The sequence below is a fragment of the Homalodisca vitripennis genome, unplaced genomic scaffold (assembly GCF_021130785.1).
Source record: "Homalodisca vitripennis isolate AUS2020 unplaced genomic scaffold, UT_GWSS_2.1 ScUCBcl_3305;HRSCAF=8761, whole genome shotgun sequence".
NCBI classification, from domain to species: domain Eukaryota; kingdom Metazoa; phylum Arthropoda; class Insecta; order Hemiptera; family Cicadellidae; genus Homalodisca; species Homalodisca vitripennis.
In genome coordinates this window covers 53,876-61,610 of record NW_025779464.1, presented here as the reverse complement: position 1 = coordinate 61,610, position 7,735 = coordinate 53,876, and positions in this window count along the sequence as shown.

Sequence of the window (7,735 nt, the reverse complement as noted above, 5' to 3'; positions counted from 1 at the left end):
TGTTATTGTGGGTTATTTTTTTTAAGATAAATATATGCCATCGGGGACTTTTTTGTAGGCGTTTTTGATTCAATACAATTCCATGTAAATATTTTTATTGTTATAAGTTGTAAAGTTTAGTCGGTATAAACAATGAAAGCACTAAAAACTAAACATTTTTGCATTACACAAACCTTTCTCTACTTTATGTGATTAAAATATTGATGTATAATACCTAGGAACTTGCCTAGTTCAAAATGAAGCTGACAATGAAAACGTATCAAAATCTGTTGAGTAGTTTAGAAAATGTTGATGCACAAACATACCAACAAAAAAAGCAACTAATTTATACTATGCATTAATTTGTAGATAAACCCTCACAAAGAAACCTTTATTGAGTGCATTAAAGAAAAGAAAGAGCTCTGCTGTTAATTAGTGAATATCCAATTGCAAAATGGTGGAAGTGTTGCGAGCATGTCTATAAGACAGAAGATACATATAGCCAGAGTTAAGGTGTCAGACGAAGCAGTGGATACATTTATCATAGCTGTCAGCACACACACATATAATATATATATATTTGTTCTACTGTTAGTACTTTTTCATTGTAACTAAGACTAGTCCAGTTTGTGCATTTTAGTTAAGATATATACATGTCTGTGTGTGTTAAGGGTATATTTAATTATTATAGTATTTATGGGTGCAGGGCAGATGCATGTAACAAGGGAGCTTGTTTTGTGGTAGTAGCCAGTTCAGAGGATAAAGTGAGTAGGCGAGTGACGAGCAGTGGTGGGGAGAGGCATCACAGCGGCAGAGGGGTATTTCACCCAACGTCTTTATAAACGGTTTGTTTTGCCTATAATTTTGGCAACAGCCTACTAGTGGTGACAATTTCTTTCAGTACAGTGTGATGAAAAAGGTTTTAGTGTATCTGTAATTTTATATCTGATGCGGTAAGTATTAGAAATGTTATTTGTGTATATCCAACAAGAAATGTCCACCCACGCAAGAGGGTATATAAAAATTTTAAAAAGATAAGAGTAGTGGATTATAGGTTAGGATTATAAATGAGTTTTGTTCGTATTTTGAAGAAAATGTGTTTTAGATTTGTTGCTCCATACCCTCGGGAAAGTATCTATATTGTAGGAGTTTAGACGTAATTTTGTTTCAACAAATTTGAAACATTATGAAGTTGGTCTGTTACATTTTATCAAAGCAGTTCTTTAGAACATCTTGTGTTTGTAGTATTTGTTTAAATAAATATTAAAAAAACTGGTTAAAAATATTGTGTTACTACAGGTAAGTTACATGCTACTTTTAGTGAATGCTAAACTTCATTATCTTATAGACAAGCTCAGTTAAATTACTTGTATTGTTAACATATCCTCAAACTATCTATACAGTAGTCTTTATAGTGTTTATGAAACAATTTAAAATTGCTTATTGTCATTTAATGAACAATATTGCATAACTTTTTGGAGTAAATATTGAAAATAGGAATTATGACAGAGCTAATCATTCCTACTCAGAACTAATAATGTGCCAAGCTTGCTTATTTTTTTAAGAGGGGACACTAGGTGGTGTGTGCACATCTGAGGCTGTGCTTTTAAAGCTTACAACTTGTTTATAAATAAGGATTCGTCTCAAACCCATTAATTATGTTTTATTTCTGATAGATTTTTTGAGGGAGAGGCAGAAGAATGCTTTATGGATACATGTGACCAGCGTCTAAGCAGTGGGATAACCCACCAGCTCTGGTTTTTTAGTGGGTAACCAATGGTTACCCACCTAGGGATTTAATCAGGGATTGTTTTTCACATTACTTTATACTACGTCTAAATTTATTTGGCTTATGCCTAAAAGGTTCTCTCCATTTGAAGCCATGTGACCATTTGGTCTAGTCCGCTTCTCAGTCTAGATCAGTCTTCTTCAATCAGAGGACACCCTGGACAAATTGTGAAACCCAATCCCAGTTGCCCTCAACCTTCATCAATTTTCTGCACACAGTATCCACCGAAAAATATGTAATTGTTTTTGACTAAAAATATTAAAGATGACTATATGGTTTACACTACACTACATTAAAGGTAGTACAAAAAACAAAATCTTGCATTTAAACTGTGGTTTTACCTCAAGCAGTTTGGTTCTGTAGCCAAAAATAACAATTTCAATTGATTTAAAGCATTTTATTCATGCAATAAACTGTAAGGACTGTTGAACATTACTAATACTTTGAAGTATACTACTAATACTAAGCCCAACCAACACCTTACAGGTGCTCAAACTGGTTCCTATCTTTGCCAGTGCAAAGCTACACCTACTCACCCTCTTAAGCTGTTTACTGGATGCTGGATTTCTTCTGGAAATATGGAAGCTAATGCTTTTATTATTCTTTCCACCATATCCTCTCTAGTAGTTGGTTTTGTAGCATAAACTTCAACCTTGGTAGTTCACAAGTCTCGCCATCGGCTCACAGTGTAAACATTGTACCAGTAATATTTTTGTGGTATCACCGTGCTTATTCATTATTAAGGACTCTGATGCAGTAATTCATGACGTGACAGTGGCAAAATGAAGCTGCAGTTTTCTCTCATTCATCATCCTACATATTTATAGGTTTCCACACATCTAATATAAGTCGTCTGAGAGGAGTACTACTCAGGATTCAAACTCTGCAATGAGTAATATGTCCCAGGAAACACAAACTATTCATGATTGGACACAAACCAATCCAGACTGATGTACAAGTTGGCTGAAAGTGCTGATTTTTTACAACATCAAATGTTGGAGCAACGGGGATGTACACAAATTCAAAAGTTATACACTAAGGATGTGAACAGAGCTGCAAGAGAGGTACAGTATTTGATTGGGCAGCAAAAGATAAAAAAATGTTCTTGTGACTGTAACTATTGGGACTCATTTAATGGCCAAGTAATTTTACGTGTTTCTCTGGAATCCAGTTACTTATGAGGACATTCTAATCGTGAAGACCCTCTATCATGTGTGCCCAGGCTTGACGTCTATTCCAACACAAAGCATTGTCCAACTCTTGATAGTTCAGCTGATTTTATTGTTTCCTGCTCGACATCACCACTAAAAGACACATTGGCACTTTTAGTGTTTTTATTTTATACTTTCATTTGGATAGCCATGCATTGTTTTTGTCTGAATTCAATATGAAAAAGTTTATGAGCAGAATTATTAGGCAAAATTATTCAGTTTTTAATTATATTCAGTATTAAGTACGCCTTGGTTTCTTTGATTAGCTACTTATGAGAGTTGTGTCATTCACGAATATAAAGAGGTCACTCTCTGACAACATGTCAGAGATGTTTACGTATATCGGAAAGAGCAAAGGCGCTATAATTGAATCTTATTTACCGCACTGCAGTGGCGCACCCAGGGGGGGGCTTTGGGGGCTTAAGCCCCCCAAGGACCTGATATATCCGACTAATAAATACTGTATGTGACTAATCATTCGTTATGTATCATCATATATGTTTTATCGTACTTTTATAAACTATAATGAATGGTAACGTTAAACCTATTTATTAAAGTAACACAGATTAAATCATAGAAATCAAGAGTTGTGAAACAAATATTTAGACGTATGTATTCACAGTATAACTGCCTGCGCTGCTGTGTTAGCTCCCTCCATTCCATCCTGCTCTATGGCGATGACTACGTGCCGTTGCCATGGGCGACCAGCTCTAGTTTCCACAACTCTCACCAGACGCGCCCGTGCCCGCCCCGGCAGTGAATTTGTCTTTTGTCCAGTTGACAGTCGTAGTTTTATCGAATTGCAGTATAGTGTGTGTTATGGGTTGTCTGGCTGTCAAGTTCAAGCTGTGTTTGTGGTCTAGGTCTGACAAATTGGTTGGACAGTAGTCTAGTAAGTTATGGGTGATAAAGAAAAGCTAGTATACAAAACTATTTTTAAACCGTTGAAATGCCACAAAAATATTTCGGCAAGTAAGGAGCTGCCTACATGTGCTGAACAGCCTGAGTTTGTGTTGGAGGATGTCTCGGGAGCTAACGTAAGAACTCTGCAGTCCGATGTAAGTCAAAATAACTTAGACATTGCTTTGTTTTAAAACAAAAAAAATTGACAGACAGTGAAAAGTTAAAAGTGTTGAATGACAGATGGGTCCCTCAAAGTAGTTTTAACTTTCCTTACAGAACGTACGGGACTCAACAACGAAAAATTTTTTGTTTTTCATGGCTAAATAAATATACTTGGCTGTCTTATTCTGGAATTGAAGACTCTGCATACTGTGTTCATTGTATGCTTTTTTCCAAAAAAGAAGTAGGCAAGAGTAACGCTCAACATACTGGCCAACTTGTTGAGGAAGGTTTTTCTAACTGGAAAAAAGCATTAGAAAAATTTGAAAAGCATGCAGCCTCACAGTACCACAAGGACTCTTGTGTAAGCGCAGCTAACTTTAAAAGAGTAATGGATAGTGAAATCAAATCAATCGACAAATCCCTTGATAAAGGGAAAGACCTTCAAGCCCAAAACAACGTGAAAAGAATCCTTCCGATAATAGACACTATTATTTTGTGTGGAAGGCAAAATATTGCTCTTAGGGGCCATAGAGATTATGGCGAGTTTGATATAAATCGTAGACCTGCCGAGAATGAGGGTAACTTTAGAGCACTGGCTTAGAGCCAGAATTGAAGCGGGGGATCAAGATTTAAAAAAACACTTTGAATCATGTGGAAAAAATGCTACGTACATAAGTTGGAACTTCCAAAACCAAATAATTGATGCTTGTAACCAGATCATAACTGAAAAAAATAGCAACTAAAGTTAAAGAGGCTAAGTTTTTTAGTATTCTCGCAGATGAAACGTCCGATGTTTCAACAATTGAACAGTTTTCGTTGTGTCTACGATACGTAGATTCTGATGCATCAAATAATTACCAAATATTGTGAGCAATTTCTCAAGTTCATGCCACTAACCTCCACAACCGGTAGGGAGTTGGCAAAAAACTGTAATAAAAGGACTTGAAGATAGTAACATTGACGTCAATAACCTACGTGGCCAGGGGTACGATGGAGCGGCTGCCATGAGTGGGAAGTTTAATGGGACCCAAGCCTGTATCCAAGAAGCTCACCCCACAGCAATATTTGTGCATTGCGCTTCTCATAGCCTTAATCTGGCATTATCAAAGCTTCTGAAGTTGCACCTATCAGAAAACTGTTTCGGAATAGTAGAGAGGGTGTATAATTTTTTCAACACTCCTAAAAGACAAGCCGTTTTACAACAGTGTATTGCATCGGAGATAAATGTTGAAACCAACAGGAAAAAAACTGCTACAAACTTTGTCCAACAAGATGGGTGCAAAGGCATGATGCCGTCTTTGTCATGAAGGAGCTTCTTTCAACCAGTTGAAGTAGCGTTGGAGGAAATAAAAAACTGGAGTGATAGAGACTCTTCTTCTGGAACTCTTATTTTACTCAGCTCTTTACGTCAAGGCGAATTCATCATTTCTCTCTTGGCATCAGACAAGCTCCTTGGTTACACTGTAAACCTAAGCAAAAAAGCTGCAAGGAAGTGATTTGGAACTATCTTCTGCAATCACACATGCTGAAAAACTGTACTTGAAAGCCTAAAATCCATAAGAACAACATGCGGATTGAAGAGTTTCACTCCTTGTTTGAAGAGGCTACCCATATGGCCAACAACTTTGGATGTAAAATCTCCATGCCCCGAACAGTTGGCAGACAACAAAATAGAAACAACACACCAGCAGATACGCTGAAGTGTACTACCGGCGATCTATTTTCATCCCTTGGATTGAATCTTTGATAAGTTCTTTGGAATCCCGATTCATGAAAACATAAAGACATATTGAAGGGGTTTGAGTGTCTGATGCCTACAGCCGATGGATCACGTGGAAAGGAAGAAACCTCAAAACTTAATTATCTGCAGCTGTGTTGTTTTTATAAAAATGACATAATTGAAAGTGGTGGGAACAACGAAAGCCTGCTCAAAGCCGAGTTTGAGTTGTGGCACAACAGCTTTAAGACCCACACCAACACACCAAGAAATGTAATTGATTTGTTGAAACTTGTGTGATAAGGACATGTTTCCTAAACATCCACATATTGTTGAAAATATTGTGCACTATCCCTGTAACTACGAGTACAGCAGAAAGGTCGTTCTCAACATTACGTAGACTCAAGACCTATCTAAGGAATACCATGGGTGCTAACAGACTGAGTGGACTGGCGGCTTTGAATATTCACCGTGAAATAGAAGTGACCAATACAGAGGTAGTTTCTGTTCTCAAAAAATCGACCAGACGTCTAGATTTTGTCTTGTAAATATTTTAACTTTAACTTACATCTCATTTTGTAATCATTAAATTTACATTTGTAATTTAAATGTATTATTTCTTTCCTTGAAAAACTTAAAACTAATTAATGACAGTCCAACTTATTCCAGGATGACATTTCATAATAAAAATCAATATAAAGCTTTAACTTGTAATTTTAATAAGGTTTTAATTGAGCTAAAAGCTGGTTTAATGTAATAGTAGCCTATTAACTTAAATTTTTCTCTAATAAGATTAACTTGTAGTTGATTATGAAACAGGCCACAGACAGTTGGTTTTAGCTTACTCAATTATCTAATGATCAATGTAATACAGTGATGTACCAAATGTTACATTATTGTAGTTCGATATGTTATAGGCCAACTAATTATATATTACTGGTCATTGAAGGTCATGTAATGGAAAAACTATAGGCGTACATTTTATACTTGGGAAGCCGAAGGCCCCCCCCAAACCAAAATTCTGGGTGCGCCCCTGCCGCACTGAATAAATTATAGCTTTCTAAGTACGTAGCAAGGACGCTGTCTTGAAAGTGACGAGGAGTGCCGGCTCCAGCGTGAACTCTATGATCGAGCTTACCGTGAGGGGCTTTGACGCCTCGATGCCGAGTGAGAGAGCCCCGAGACACGGTCGAGTTCTAGTGTACTGGTAGAAAGAGAAATAGCACTCCTCCATAGATGGTGTTTCAATCTGAGGTGAAGAATTGCCCGTAGTCGGTAGAAGGGATGAATAGTTCCGTACAGCGAGGCGTGCTTTAAAGCGAGCAATCAAAGCTTGGTAAGCGTGGTATTGCAAGTCCGACAAGTGGAACGACAACTGGAGACTGGGTTACCGGTTCGGAATGCGCAGAGCCCGTGCCCAGTCAGCCGGCCCGATTATGAGCACTTCTTTTATGGACAACAAAGTGAATGTCTTGTTTCTAACCCACCTGGTCAGTAAATACGAGGACATTCAAGTCGACTCTGTAGATTCCCTTCTTTACTGATGCGGATAGATGCGATGCCGTAAGACGTCTAGCCTGTCCTGATGGTGTCCCGGTGGAAGTGCTGAAGGTATAGTAGCTCAGACCTGTGCACGGTTGCTGTTGAATATGTACAACACAACCACTGCTTGCAAGAAGGCACCTTTGGTAATCGATAGAAGTTCCAATACCTGGCTCTCATAAGTAAAGGCAAAGGGAGTATTGCACAATATTGTTCCTCTCAAATACTAGAGCTGGTGAAAAGAGAGTTTACTTCAGGTAATTACTGCCACGCTCACAACCAAATCCTTCACCAAATAACCAATATCACCATCGTAATTAATCACAATCAACTCTATTTAGATAGAAATATTACAGGTTTATCTTCCTTTTATATTTTAATAGTCAAGTAGCTAATGTAAACTTTTGCCTGGTATTGTACCTCCGGATTGTG